We start from the raw sequence: 15,750 nt of genomic DNA, 5'->3' as shown, positions 1-15,750 counted from the left end.
GCCACATTGGAGGATTTGAGCATGAACTGCCTTTTTAAGGTCATCCCACATCATCTTAATACGATTGAGGTCAGGACTTTTGACTATACCACTCCAAAGTCTTCATTTTGTTTTCTTTAGCCATTCAGAGGTGGACTTGTTGGTGTGTTTTGGATCATTGTCCAGCTGCAGAACCCAAGTTACAAACAGATTTTTTGGTAGACAGCAAAATGCATGGTTCCATTTATCACAGCGAGTCTTCCAGGTCCTGAAGCAGCAAAACAACCCCAGACCATCACACTACCACCACCCTATTTTACTGTATTTTACCCATTGCCCATTGTGGTACTCTCTGACCCAGGCTCCCCTCGTCAAAGATGCTCCGGGGCTTCTGAAGTATGCTTTTCCCCCAGTGAGCCTGATTCCATGGTTCTTAGCCAAGCTCAGGGAGTGTCGAGAACGAGCGCTTCTGGTGGCCCATTATTGGCCCACCCGCTTGTGGTTCACAGAGCTAATACTACTTGCGGACTCCCCTCCCTGTCCGATCCCCCTGAGGAAGGACCATCTTCCTCATGGGGGGGGGCACGATTTGGCACCCTTGACCAGACCTCTGAAACCTCCATGTCTGGTCCCTAGACGGGACGCTGAAGACTTAGCTGGCCTACCGCCAGCTGTGGTGAATACCATCACCTAGGCTAGAGCCCCTTTTACACGGCGGCTCTATGACCTGAAGTGTTTTTATTAACACTGTGTTTCAAACAATCAAACAGACCGGACAGAATTTGGTGTATTTCAACTAAAGACTGACGCACTTGCCGCAGTTCAGTAACAACACCGGAAACTGACTGATTCGCTTATTGCAGGAAGACCTAAGATTGCACTTTAAAAACAAATAAAATGAGAAAAATAAGGAATTTTGTTAGAGATCAGATTCAGAATGATTATCAAAAGTTACACAGAGTAAAATTAATAAGTAATTTTTTATTTAATTTAATTTTTCACTTTTTTATAAGTTGGGTAAGATTAATCTAGTGGATAATCGCGGTACTACAGATTACCATAAAATTTCATCAGTAACATGTTTTTTCATGGAAATGTTTTTTCTTAATTGATGAGATAACTCATCAATGGCGGGGAATGAGTTAAGAGTGCTCTCCAGATGTACCCTAACCCCAGGAGGCTAGAATTTTTACAACTTTTGGAATTGAGTCTAACCACAAATAACTTAAATAACAAATATGTATATGAGCATGTGGGAAGAAACTGCATTTCATAAATGTGAGAAATTACCCTTAAGATGCTTCAGATACCTGGATGATATATTTGGACTGTGGGAACATGTACTGGAAGACTTTAGGGGTTTTGTAGGAGTCTTGAATACACACCACACAGCCATCACAGTTACACATAATTTACAATTAGAAAAAATAGTTTTTAGACACAGGTTTTCTTTCAGTTCCCAGTCAAAACCTTAGCCACCAGAGTTTTTTTAATGAAACTGACAGACATGCTCTCTTATATACACCACGTTCCAAGTTATTATGCACAATTCCATTTTTGTTTATTTTTCCAATACAGTCAGTAAGTTTACAAATTTTATTTTATCCTCAACACTTGTTGTGGATGATATTATATTTAAATGAAATAAATATGTCAAAAGGTACTTTAATACTTTGAAAAATATGCAAAATATGCTGTTCCAAATTATTATGCAGAATAGATTATAATGATTCAAAAACAGATATCTGTCAAATGTGCTGCATGAACACAAAACAAACATTGTCCAAAAAAACAAACACAATGGACATAAATAATGTATTTACATAAGTTGCATAATAATATATGAGCGTATCTTTGACATGACTTTAACTCTTCCATTCATTAAGTATACAACTATAGGTTTTGTCTTTATTTCAATTGAAGATGCTAGTATTGCATCCCTAAGTTGATGTTTCGAATTATAGTGCTGTCCATTTCACAGATCTTTCATATGTGACCCGTCACGGAAACCAGGGACACAAGTCGGCAGCACAAGTTTCAAGAAAATGAGAAACAAAGGAGAAACAAAGGTTTTTTTTAAAAATGTGTGATTTTCGTTTTATTGCAGAATCTGTTAGTTGAAATCACGAAGAAGCCTCTCCATGTTTCAAATAGCAGTTTTTGTATATTTAAAAGCGTACATTTTGCGGTTGAAATCGGCTTGTTTTTCCGGAGATTCTAGCCTGCAACGGGGGCGTCATTGTCTGTGTTTATATTTACATACTGTATAAGCTTGGCTGCGTTCAGCCCCGACAAAACGTTGCACAACGGTTATTAAACAGAAACGGTGATGCGTTGAACACCCTGTTGTGATGACGTAAGAGTTGTGTTTTTTTTTAAATGTTTCTGAAGCCTGATGAAATCATTATAAATGTGTGTTTAATACTGTAAAAGACCCTCAATGTTACACAGTGGCGGATTTAGCAAACTGGGGGCCCTAGGCGAAGGTATTTTTTATTCCAAAATGAAGATGGAAAGCAGAGGTCACACAAAGTGCAGCACTACACAAACCAATAGAGAATAAGTCAATGGGGCAAAAACAGCCACAAACAGTGAATGAGGGAGAAATAATTTAAATCTGATGCTGCCCAAAAACTAGCAATGCATCAAAGCCAATGTTGTTACTAATCTTTCACATACCCAAGACTGTGATAAAAGGTTTAAAAAATCTACAATCTACAATCACTTTATATTAAAACTATGTTTTCTTTGATGTTTTCTTCACAAACATAACAAAAGGGTTGTGAATTTTACCACAGTTTCACGAGTTCACACTTACAAATAATTTGGAGGGTAAAGTTTAATGCGTATTTGGCGTGCTGTCCGGAGGGAGGGCTCCGAGCTCGGAGTTCGGCCCGAACCCAGAGTACTCCCCCCAAAGTGCAAGAGCAGAGGACAGCCACCAGACTAAAGACCCCCCAAATGAGTGCCGAGTTTGGCGGGCTGGCATCTCGAGAAGGTGCCTGGGTGCTTGACCAGGGAGGCCCGTAATAGTGGCTCTCCGTCTGAGCTGACGGCCCCTGTTGGTCTGTGAACGGGGAGCGATTGTAGGGAGGAAAAATTCTCACTCTTTCTGCTATGGGACCAGTGCTTGCTGGACAGAAAGAGAAAACTGCAAAGTAAGTGCTTGCCCGGGAGATTTTCTCACACTGCATCGCTGGATGAAAGAGAAAATGTAAGTGCTCTACCGGAAAAGTTCTCGCTCCGTCTGCTGTGAGAACAATGCTCGCTAGACGGAAACGAAACAGGAAAATGGGCGCTTGCCCGGGAGGTTTTCTCACACTGCATCGCTGGATGAAAGAGAAAAATATAAGTGCTCTACCGGAAAAGTTCTCGCTCCGTCTGCTGTGAGACCAATGCTCGCTAGATGGAAACGAAACAGGAAAATGGGCGCTTGCCCGGGAGATTTTTCTCACACTGCATTGCTGGATGAAAGAGAAAACGTAAATGCTCTACCGTGACAGTTCTCGCTCCGTCCGCTGTGAGACCAGTGCTCGCTGGACGGAAAGGAAACAGAAAGGAAAAATGAGTGCTTGCCCAGGAGATTTTCTCACACTGCATCGCTGGATGAAAGAGAAAACTTAAGTGCTCTACTGGGGAAGAGCTCACTCCGTCCGCTGTGAGACCAATGCTCGCTGGACGGAAAGGAAACAGAAAAGGAAAACGAGTGCTTGTCCGGGAGATTTTCTCACACTGCATCGCTGGATGAAAGAGAAAATGTAAGTGCTCTACCGAAAAAGTTCTCGCTCCGTCCGCTGTGAGACCAGTGCTCGCTGGACGGAAAGGAAAAAGAAAGGAAAATGAGTGCTTGCCCAGGAGATTTTCTCACACTGCATCGCTGGATGAAAGAGAAAACTTAAGTGCTCTACTGGGGAAGAGCTCACTTCGTCCGCTGTGAGACCAATGCTCGCTGGACGGAAAGGAAACAGAAAAGGAAAACGAGTGCTTGTCCGGGAGATTTTCTCACACTGCATCGCTGGATGAAAGAGAAAACTTAAGTGCTCTACTGGGGAAGTTCTCACTCCATCCGCTGTGAGACCAATGCTCGCTGGATGGAAAGAGGAAACAGGAAAGAGGAGAAAAGAGGGGATTTGAGTTTGAGGGTTACTCGATTAGGGTTTGGTGGACTTTTTTTAATGTGGAACCGGTTCGTCCTGATATAGCTTTGGAAAGCATCGGAGGACCATCTCCCAAGGGCTTGGATCTGCTGTTGGGAGAGGCCTTTTTGGGCTGCTGAAGTTGCTGCCCCGATGCGGAATGAGTGACTTGAAAAATTCTTTGCTGGAATGCCTGACTGTTGGAGAACAGATTTGAGGTGTTTCTGGAACCAAAAACGTGTCACGGGTTTTTTGGATTCATCTAAAAATAGGGGTTCCAGGGGAGATTTAGCCTGGGAACTTCTCCATTGTAGATAGGCCAGAATTGACTGGTATGGTTGGATTTGCGAAGCGAGATTAAAAACGTAGATGAAATGACCTTTTTTTTTGTTTGATCCGTTTTACTTTGTTTAATCAGATATGAAATAGTTTCGCCGTCTAGTACTGATAAGTCTGAGATGGTTGGGTGGATTTTTGGGTCGAATTTAGAAGTAATGGCGAGTTCCGAGCATCTAAGAAAACCAAAAAAGGCTAGGATAAACATAGCATCGAGTGTGCGAGCGGAACCAATGGGCTGGTAGCCTGTGCGGAGGGTCTGAATACATTTGGTGAGAATGTCTAACGTTATAGGTTGTCTGGCGTCGAGGCGGGTGGGCTGGGATTTTTGAATCCCTTTAATTAGGAGAGAGGTTTGGAAATTGATTATCTCCGTGGAAGGAGCGCCGTACATCAATTTATGGAAAAACTGGATGCCGCTCAAATAACCTTTAATGGACCAGACTTGTAGGCCCTTAATGATGTTAAGGTAGGAGATAAAAGAGGTGATTGAAAGGAGAGAAAAATCAGGGAAAGGCAGGTTATAAAAGAGGCATGGAATGTTTTAAAGCATCTCCAAGCGGTAAGGTAGGATTGAAGGGTCCTGGGAGATACCGCTTGGAGGATAGTGTCGAGTGATGCCTCAAACAGTGGTTTTAACGGGTGGGTTACGGGAATATTAGTTCTGAATAGCGAAGAGCTGGAGTTGGGAATTGTTCCGCCTCTGGAGCCAGCATCCTGAATTTCTGAGAGGATCTGAGCTCTGATGGATTGGGAAACTGGTGGAGGTTCCATGGTGACTGCGTTGGATGGAACAGGCGTTGGAGTGGCTGAAAAACAAAGAGGATATGGTGATTTATTTTGTATAGTAGAACCGGGAAGGGTATGATCCGGGGCTGCGAATGACATTGGTGCCCTTGTGATTGGAAGACCTGTTGGAAATTGAAAAGGAAAGTTAGTATGAGGATGTGAGGGATGATAGAAATCGCTGTGTGCTTGGGCTGCAAGCGAAGGCAGGGCTGCGCTCGTTTGAGTTGTTGCACCTGCGGGCCATTGGAAGTGGGCGGGGTTGTAACCTGTTGGGTAGAACTGATGACCCTGTTGTATCTGTGGTGCTAGCAGCGATAGCTTCGCGCTAGTGTTTGCCACTGGAGCTGGAGGCCACTGAAAAAGAAAAGGGTTATGAACAACTAGAGAATAAAACTGTGCTGCTGTAGCATAGGCAGAGGTGGAGGGCTGAGCCTCGTCGGCCGGTGGTAATGAACCTGTCATGGCGAAATCTGGAGCTTTGCCCAGGCTAGCTGAGGGCCTGTTGCTGCGGCGACTCAACAGCTGGCTCGAGCTGCGACCTGAGCGAGAAGACGATGGTGGTGACTGGGCAGGCGATTTTTGAGCCCTGCGGGCTTTGCTCTGCTTGTGAGTTGGCTTGGGAGTCGACTGAAGGGATACATACAGCGAGTACAGCTCCGCTTTGTTCATCTTCCTCGAAGCTTGAAGGTCTGAGTTACTCAGCGCTTGCCTCAGTCTGGCTACGGTCCATTTCCCAATAGGAGGGATCGTCGGGACGGCCGAGCGGTAGGAGGAAGCTGGAGAAGGAGGTGGGTGTCTAGCCGGGGGCAGTGAAGATTGGTCTCGGCGTTTTGGTGAGCGCCGGGCTGATCGGGCAGGTGTGCGGCCGCGAGGAGAAGCCAGGGGCTCAAGTGGGACGTCCGGTGTAGGAGGGATGACCGTGGGCTCGGTGGGGTGTGGAGATGCATCCCTGGAGGTGTCTGTGTCTTTCTTGGAAGAGGAGCTTGATTGAGACATTTCTGCTGCGAACCGACAACATAATGAGGTAAGACTGCTGAGTCTATTTGTACCCTCTTAGGTTGATTGCTGAGTGCTTCCACCTGTGTTTGATTATCTGAGAATGCTTTCACCTGTGATTGATTATCTGAGAATGCTTTCACCTGTGTTTGATTATCTGAGAATGCTTTCACCTGTGTTTGATTATCAGAGAGTGCTTTTACCTGTGTTTAATTATCTGAACATGCTCCTCCCGAACCTTGTTAATAAAACATCATGTGTTGTTGAGTTTTTGAAAAATGTTCAAAGCATTTTCCCAAAATATGTGTCAACATAAGATTCATTAAAACCTAAGTCCAAATATGTTTAATGCATTAACAAATTAATTACAAATACAAAAAATTGTATTCTTTATATACATTTTTTTTTACTTTACCATACTTATTATTTTTAACATATATTTGCATTACTGTAAACCATTAAACTTACAATCAACTTTTTATTACTTTGTTGTAAAAGCTTTAGGCTGCTTTAACACAGACTTGAGTAAAGAAATCACATTCTTGTGCTGTAATCACTACAAAATGTTTTCATGCACTCTGAAGATATAATTTGCCAGGACTTGTAATCTGAGGTACTGAGCACAATGTATTACGTTTTTTCTGACTTCAGTGTACAGCGCTATTTTTAGGCTTTCATTGATAAAACTAAAGCAGCTGATCTCCGCCTCTTTTATTAGTGTCATTTTGCGAGCGTGTGCAGGTTGTGGGGAGATTACTTCATCAACTGCGCTGAAATATCAAAGAAAGCTTTTATATACACATAAAAAAACACTGTGCAGCATCGTTAATTTCAACACAAGCACCGGACTTCCCGTCATTTCTCCCGAAAACGAAAGCAGAGGCTCTCGCCCGCAGTCTCCATAGACCACCCCTCAAAACAATCAGGGCAGAAGCGGTCGAAAGTGGACAAAAGAGACGGATTAAGAGAGGTGATATGCACCTGAGCTGTGATAGAAAGGCGGGGGAACGGGCAACAACAGGAAGAATGACTGAATGCGCCGCAGACGTAATCGCCTGCGCATTATATTAATATAATTGTATTTAAAATTTCACAGTCCAGTCAGTGCGACATTTAATACAAAATAGTCGCAAAATGCGACTATTTACTCTCAGTCTGGAGCCCTGTAGGGTTTTTTCTGTAGTAACATTATTTACTTCACCACAAAATATTTTTTTTCAATGTAGGGCTATTACTAGCCGGTTGACTTACCAAAGCCCCATTTTCGCGTTTATTTTTGTCTTAATACGTCTCTGGTCGTGTACTTTCCCAGTCCCCGTGTTGTGTTTATCTTTCGCGCCACAGCGCGCACCGTTATGGACTAGTCCATTTCATTGTGAAAGAAGGGGGTGTAAGTGTTTAGTGACAGAACATGAACTGGAAATTTTAACTACTATTTCAAAGTTTCAACGTATTTCTTGAGAATATTAATACAATTTACAATGCTTTTGAAGTGTTCGTGATGATAAGGGTTTTATTTATTTATGTAGGCTATTTATTAGGTTGGATGGAGGCCCCCCTAATTTGACCGCTGGTGGGAGGCCCCAGGCGGCCGCCTACCTATGCCTCTATGGTAAGACTGCCTCTGATGTTACAGTCACTGACCTTGCCGTCCAGAATGAAAGACAACATTCCAACTTGAACACATTGAGCGAGCTGTCTCTTTACTACCGCGTGGTTTTATACATCTTGCCACTGATTGGGCCGACATTTCTGACACACCCACCAAACAAGAGAAAACGCTTCTAAAACCTGTTGCATTCCGTTGCACACCGTTTCCAGGAAACATGTCGTTCAACCCGGAAACCGTAGCAAAACGTTGTGCACCGGTGTGACATTGAACGTGCCCCTTGTGTTTTTGCCTCCGCTCCCAAAGGGAACAGCGTGACTACTAAATAAGGATAGTTCACTCAAAACTGAAAGTAATGTAATTAATGACTTACCCTTATGTCATTCTAAACTCGGAAGACCTCCATTCATCTTCGGAACACAGTTTAAGATGTTTTAACGTTAGTTTAGTCCGAGAGCTTTCTGTCCCCTTCATTGAAAATCTATGTACGGTTTCCATGTCCAGAAAGGTAATAAAAACATCATCAAAGTACTCCATGTGACATCAGTGGGTCAGTAAGAATGTGTTGAAACATTGAAAATACAGTTTGGTCCAAAAATAGCAAGAATTACGACTTTATTCAGCATTGTCTTCTATTCCGGCTCTGTTGTGAACCGCGTGAAGTCACGTGACTGTAGTGATGCGGCTGCCCTGTTCCTCAGACACCAAGTTCCTCGTTTGCTAAGTTTTTTTTTCAAACTTATAGGGTGCTCTATATAGGGAAGCTCAGGCGCACAAAACAAAAGAAAAATAAAAGAAGCTGGGGCGGAACAAATAACAGTCAGGTGCGTCGTACATCAGCCGCGTCACTGACTTTATGCAGCGCCGCAGTCGGATGTCCTCAAAGTACCGTGAGAGCTCTTCAAGAAATCTTATGGAGTAGTTTAATTTCGACTCGCTCTCGCTGTATGTTGACGTCATCTCTCTGTCAGCTCTTGCAGCGCAGCATGAGTCCAAACCTACATAAGTTACACAGAGATCGTTGAATTCGTTATATAATTGGCTACATGTTTTGTCTATCAATATTTTCCATGAAGTCATTGGCTGATGGAGGAACGAGTGAGCGATTGGTTACATCCCTAAAGGACTTAACGTTTTCGATGGTGCTGTTTTTGGATTATCTATTATACTACCTCCCTATTTTAAATACAAACTTTGAAGGCGGGTTTATGTGTGTAACGGAATGTAAATTACAGGAGTGTAATCTCATATACCCTAGTTAAGACGTAAATAGTCCTCAGATTGTATATTACATTTTATTACCAGACGTTCATGCGAAATCTGATGTAAACAACAGACTATATATCTATATTTCACGGATTATATGCATTTGTGGACAAAAATGGTAACTGGATAATTCACACATCTGAAAAAGACTGGATTCGACTTGTGATCCCCACAAAGGTAAAAAGAGTCATGTTTATTTTTGCATGTTGTCATTTGGACTTCTGTCATAAAATACTACATATGATGCTAGATCATCTGCATCTCAAAACGGCTTTACAGGGGGTATGGCTTAGCTTAATGGGATGTAAATGAGCCCTATTGTCTCCCCGAGCTGGAAAGAAGAGTCCCTTTCGTCTCATTTTTCTCGGTTTGAGTATTTCTGAGTGGTATATTCAAATGGCCACAACTTCTCCAAAGCTTATCAGATTTCCATGTGTTACACATCGTTGGAAAGCTTAGAAACTACACTTTCAAAATCTTTGAATAACTCAAAAAGGCCCAGATCCTACTTGTGTCACTACTTTCCGTGACTGGTCACATATAATGATGCATCACTGGCTCTTAATAGGACTTATTTGGTGCAATACCATTCACTTCCGGTGTGAGAATGCTAGGTGCACCTGTGCTGTCGCTACACGCTGGTACCTGGTAGTTTGTCTGCTTTTGTTTTTCAGATGTTTTTTCTTGAAATTGACCTTCTTGGATTACTCACTGAACTATTCTACACCATCGAAACAACTCCTGGAGTTTGCACTGAACTATTTACATGCTTAAATAGTTTTTGGATAACTGACCTGGCTGTTTTCATGATCTTGTTGCACAGATCGGCTACGAGCCCTCTCTGTTCATATCCATATCCCTCACGGCATCTGATACTGTGAGTCTCCCCTCTCTTTATCATTTGTGGTACCAATCCTTTGTACGGTTTGGATAGGCTTCCCTTCTGAGGATTGTGTGGATTCTAGGTCTGATATGATTCTAGCAAGCGTAGTTTAAATTGGTCAATTGTTGTTGTGTACCTTATTGATCTACTCCATCCATACAACCAAGCATGGTCCCTGCGGTCTTCTGACAAGGACCTGCTCACTGTCCCTAAGTCCAGGCTACAGACTTGGCTACGTTTGGTGATGGTGCTTTCTGTGTGGGTTCCCCATCACTCTGGAACAAGCATCCTCATGCCAATCGCTCTGCCTCCTCTCTAACTACCTTCAAAAAGCAGCTTAAAACACACCATTTTACTAAGGCCTATGGGGTTTAGCTCTGCTGGTTTTGCCCCCCCCCTTATCTTCTCTTGCTGTTTGTTAAGCATCCTTGGGTTTATGAAACGCGCTATATAAAAGTTATTAAAAATACATATGAAGTTATTATTATTATTATAATCATTGACACAAACCTGGACATGCTATGTCTGACTGAAACTAGACAGGTACCTAATGACCTTTTCCTTCTGAACCTTCCCCTGGATACATCTACATCTCTCAGCTACATCTTCATTGTCGTGGTGGAGGACTGGCTGTAGTTTGTCGTGAGACTATTAAGGTTTCCAAGATGTAGTTATAGCATTTGAATATAGTGCGCTGAAAATGACTGGCCGCCATCTTAGACTCAGGAGAGAGTATTAGCGTAGTGTACGCTCTTTTCTTAGTGACGTATGACAAATTCGCAGGGTGGGGGGACAGAGCAGCAGCAGAGAAACCTCTGTACGCTGCGTAAGCTCTCATCCTGAATGCGGATGACACTAAGATGGCTAAAATATCCGAAAATGTGTTTGTCTGAAAAACGATGGACATATGCAACTCGGACAGCTTGGGGGTGAGTAAATCATGGGTTTAATATCGTTTTTGGCCGAACTATCCCTTTAATTCACGGATTAATCACTTCACGTCTGGACTATTGCAATTTATTTCTCGTTTTCCCAAATAACGTATTGCAATATTACAGTATGTTCAAAACTCAGCAGCAAGGGTACGCACCTCCACTAGGCGCTCTGCTCACATTACTTATTTTCAACATGACCTTCACTGGCTACCAGTGGAATCATGTATCCAAACTAAATTATTGCTTCTAGTGTTCAAAGCATTAAATGGTCTGGCTCCCCAATATCTGTCTGACTCACTCTACACTTACCGCCCTGCCCAGTCACTTAGATCAGCTAAAGTTGGTTTATTGTCCATCCCTCGTTTCCAGTTGTCCACTGTAGGTGGGAGATCATTTAGTATTAATGCTCCTCAATTATGGAATTCACTGCCAATTACACTATGTACTACCTCATCTGAGGGTGCATTCAAGACCCAATTAAAAACACCTATTTAACATGCATTTTGGATAATGTAACTATACGTATCATATGTGACTGTGATGTATATGTGGGTGTCTTAATGTATTGTATAATGTATTGTGGCGGCAGTGGTTCATGTAGGTTGTCTACAAACCAGAAGGTTGGTGGTTCGATCCCTGGCTACAATGGACCAAGTGTCGGGGTGTCCTTAAGCAAGACACCTAACCCCATCTGCTCCCGACGAGCTGGATGGCGCCTTGCATGGCTGACACCGCCGTCGGTGTATGAATGGGTGAATGTGAGGCCACATGTACAGCGTTTTGGATGGCCATAGGTCTGTTAAAAGCGCTATATAAATGCAGTCTATTTACCATTGCAAAGTGTAATGTAAAGTGACCTTGAGCTTTGGAAAGGCGCTATATAAATAAAACTACTTCTTTTAAGGTCAGAGAATGATGGTGGTAATACCTTGAAATCTTTCTTATTTTATGCCCATATAAATTAAAATAATCAGTGATTCTTTTTGCAGCATGGGATGGTGTATTATCCTCCATGAAAGTAAAGGCACCTACCATCTTACTTTCCAATATTCCAGCCCAAATCATTACTCTGCCACCTCTCCTTAATGTTACAGTCTTATTTGAACATAGTGGCTATTCACCAACAATCCAGAATGGCATTCATCTACATAATTCAGTTTATTATGGCATGTCAATGAATAAAACTGTGTGAAAATAGTCTTCTTGTATTCTGAGCTCACAACAAACAAAAAGTTTTGGGTTGGGGGAGGGGTAGAAATACAGCTTTATGCACTAAAGGATCCTGTATTAAAGAGGTTCTTGGGATTCCAGAGACACCAGCAGGTTTAAATACATGTTTGCTTCTTGTTGATGCAGCCATTTTGTGTAATTGATAACCAGTAATTTATTAAACAATACGGAGGAAAAATACACATGTACCACTCTGCTCTCTGCTAGAACCGGAACCACATTTATTTGCATATTTCCTTATATGGAAGACAGGTTATATACCATATTCATTGGTCAGCTACATCACAGCGCTCATTCCACTCACCGTTAAACTTATTTTATTGTAAATATCCAAAATACAAAAGGGATACACGCGCATACAAAATGAAACAGTGCACATAGTTAAATGGGCGCATAAAACAACGCATTTACATGCTATAAAAAAGAAACAGAAGAGGAGCTCAACACTGAGAAAACTGCATTTGTGTACTGTGTTCTTCATTCAGTTTCATGGGAGAGAGACGCTGAGAGAGAGATGAGGAGTCGCAAGCCCGGAGCTCTGTTGAGCTTATCAGCTAAATCCTATTTTTTCACTATCTTATTCCTATCTATATAATATAATTTATTAGTTTATCTTAGGAATACTTTACCTTGACGATTTCTGAATTGTATTACTAAGCAAAGTGATTTTATCACTATTAACACCCAGGGCTCTATCTTACACCCGACCCGGCGCAATGCAGCACAATGCGCGACCCAAGTGTCTTTCGCTAGTTTCCACCCTGCGCAATTATAATTTTCACGTTTAGCGCCACGTTGTTTAAATAGCAAATGCATTTATGCCCCCTTTTGCGCCCATGGGCATTCTGGTTTGAAAACGAGGTGTGTTCAGGCGCATTGTTGGCCCGTTGCTATTTTGAGGCAACTAAAATAGACTACGCCATTGACCAACAAAAACCTGGTCTAAAGTCTAAAGTCAATGGCGCAATATGTTTTTTGTTATTTAAAGAGTGCATTGGTAATATGCGCCTATAAATGGTAGGACAACGCGGGTTTGCTTATCACATAGTACATGAATGCGCAGCAGCACAAACGCTTTTAAATATGAAAGATTAAAAGATTGAATGTAAAACATTATTATTGAGTCTCTTGGACATAAATGAGGACCAATTATGAGACGTTAGCACTCGCAAAGAGCTCTTCACCTGTAGCCTGGTAAGTAAATAAATCCTTTGCTTTAAAGCTCCCGTTCTGTCTGTGATTTTGAAGCTTTGATTGTGTTTATAGTGGGCAATATAACATGTGTTCATGTTTCACGTGTAAAAAAAAAAGTCTGCAATTTTTACTTCCATGACTATTTGGAAGTACAAGTTCAATACAAGTGAAAAACCACACAATTATTTAACATTAATCTTAAACTGGGGATCTTCTTCCTCCGCTTAGTTTTTCAGCTTACAAAGTCTGTCATCTAAATAGGGATTAGACATAGCGCCAGCGCAACTGGCTTTTAAAGTGGATGATAGCTGAGACTCTCATTGGTTTATTGCACGTTACGCGCAAAATACTCCCATTACAATAGGAACAACCCTTTTCGACCATGCGCTCGGCGCACAAACCATTTTTCCTGTCGTTAAATTGGCAAAAGTGGATTCGAACACGCCCATTTAGATGTTGCGCTGTACGCTTTACACTTTGCGCTTAGATCGTTAAAATAGGGCCCCCAGTGTTAGCATATAGCCCGCTAGCATCACCAGTCGGTGCCGGCTAAAGCTAGCATTTCTTACCGTCTGTTTACTTAAACCTGCCTTCGTTGGCGATCAAATGGCGGATTCATCCGATGTATGCTTTTCTGACCTGTCCACACCAGATCCGGAAGCTGTGAAGGAGGTGCTGCCCGGCATTCGCAGAGTCGGCATACCTAACATCACCCTGACCACAGACGCTCGTAGGCGGCCGAGGCGTGCTGCGAGCGAGCACCCGTCTCGATGCAGCTTCACGGACAGCGTTCGGGCGAACGGAGACGCCATCGCCCAGCATGAAAACGGTAAGACTCCGCTTGTCATTGTAACCTGCACTACTTGCCACATGTACAGTTTAGCTTCTTCCGTCAGCATAGAGGGGTTTACATGTGCTAAGTGTATTAGATCCAAACTGAAAGTGCTGGCTAATGCTAAACGTAAGTTTTCTAAGATTGTTATTCACGCCAGCACGAATGACACCAGACTCCGCCAGTCGGAGATCACCAAAGATACAATTAAATAGCTGTAAGAATATTTCCTTTAAATATAATTTTGTCATATAAAGTTTTGATAGATAATAATGTTTTTTTCCACGGTTATTGCTTATTTATTTTAACGTGTTTGGCGGAGTTTATTTCAGTAATATTGCTTTTTTCCCCCGCTAATAATAATACAATTTACATGCCAATCCTGCTTCCTTGTCTTTTTATTCATTTCATTATGCTGTAATGTTAATTTATATGTGGATATTTATTGGCATATGAGACGTTCATTGCCGTTATATTATCTCGTCTAATATTCAAATCATATCTGGAATAATGTGTGCATCTTTGAATAACTGTAAGAATACAGTTCATTTGAAAATAATTTTTGTCAAAGTTTTGAGAAATAATAATGTTGTGAGGATATTTATATATTCAAGTTGAATACTCTCGTCTATTAATATGGAAATCTAATAGAAATCTAATAGTAGGAAATATAAAATGTGATACTGCAAAGTTACCCTTCTAAATTGTATTTATAATATATATATCCATATGGAGATAAACCTTTGCAAATGTGCTGATTTTATCCATTCAAGTACTGACCACCAGGCTAGAGATTTTAAACATCCTTAATCCACACTTTCTATCAAATAGTCTCCGCTTGATGGAATAATCCGACCGCATATGTACTACAATAAACAGGCATTCGGCGACGCGGCTTTTCACATCAAAGGCCGACAGGCTATGCAATTTGGAGAAGGGCCGTTCAATAATCCCCCTATATTTTTTTAAAATCCTAACATGGTTGGACCTGCCGAACAGGTTGAGCACTTTTATGTAGCCTACTGTGTTGAGCAAAGTTTGACAGTTTGACCAGAGGGAAGCGGCCGCACATCAGGCCACCAGACGGGGTTGATATAACTTACAATGTATAACTATTATCAGACCGGCCCTCGCAGCCTCAAAACGCAGCCTCAAAACACAACCGGCCCACCGGGAAATGTCCCGACTCTCCCGATGGCCACTCCGCTACTCTGCATAACAATCACACTGGTTCTATATGGACAGCCCAAAACAATTCGAGCTGCTTTATTTTGAGCAACCTGAAGTCTGTGTAGATTGTTTTCACTTGTATTTGACCAAACAACGGAGACATAATCCAAATGAGAAAGCACTAATGACTGAACCAGTTGTTTTGTTGTCCAACAAGGAATGAACTTCCTACATCGTCTAATAATAGCCATGCTTCTACCCATTTTCTGTAAAATTTGGTTTATTTGCCTAATAATTTAGTTTCTTCTACTTGTTCAATCAAAGTATCTCCAGATAACAAGTTTAATGTGGGTGTCGTGTTTAAATTTTTTTTTTACCCAACTACCATACATTTT

At 41.9% G+C, this 15,750-nt stretch overlaps 1 pseudogene; it reads right to left on the bottom strand.

Moving 5' to 3' along the window:
* Window positions 1–3,454: 3,454 nt before the first annotated feature.
* Window positions 3,455–6,236, bottom strand: LOC141350178 (uncharacterized; annotated as a pseudogene).
* Window positions 6,237–15,750: the final 9,514 nt, after the last annotated feature.

Source organism: Misgurnus anguillicaudatus, chromosome 17, assembly GCF_027580225.2.
Source record: "Misgurnus anguillicaudatus chromosome 17, ASM2758022v2, whole genome shotgun sequence".
Lineage (NCBI taxonomy): Eukaryota > Metazoa > Chordata > Actinopteri > Cypriniformes > Cobitidae > Misgurnus > Misgurnus anguillicaudatus.
This window is presented reverse-complemented; position numbering and strand designations above follow the sequence as displayed.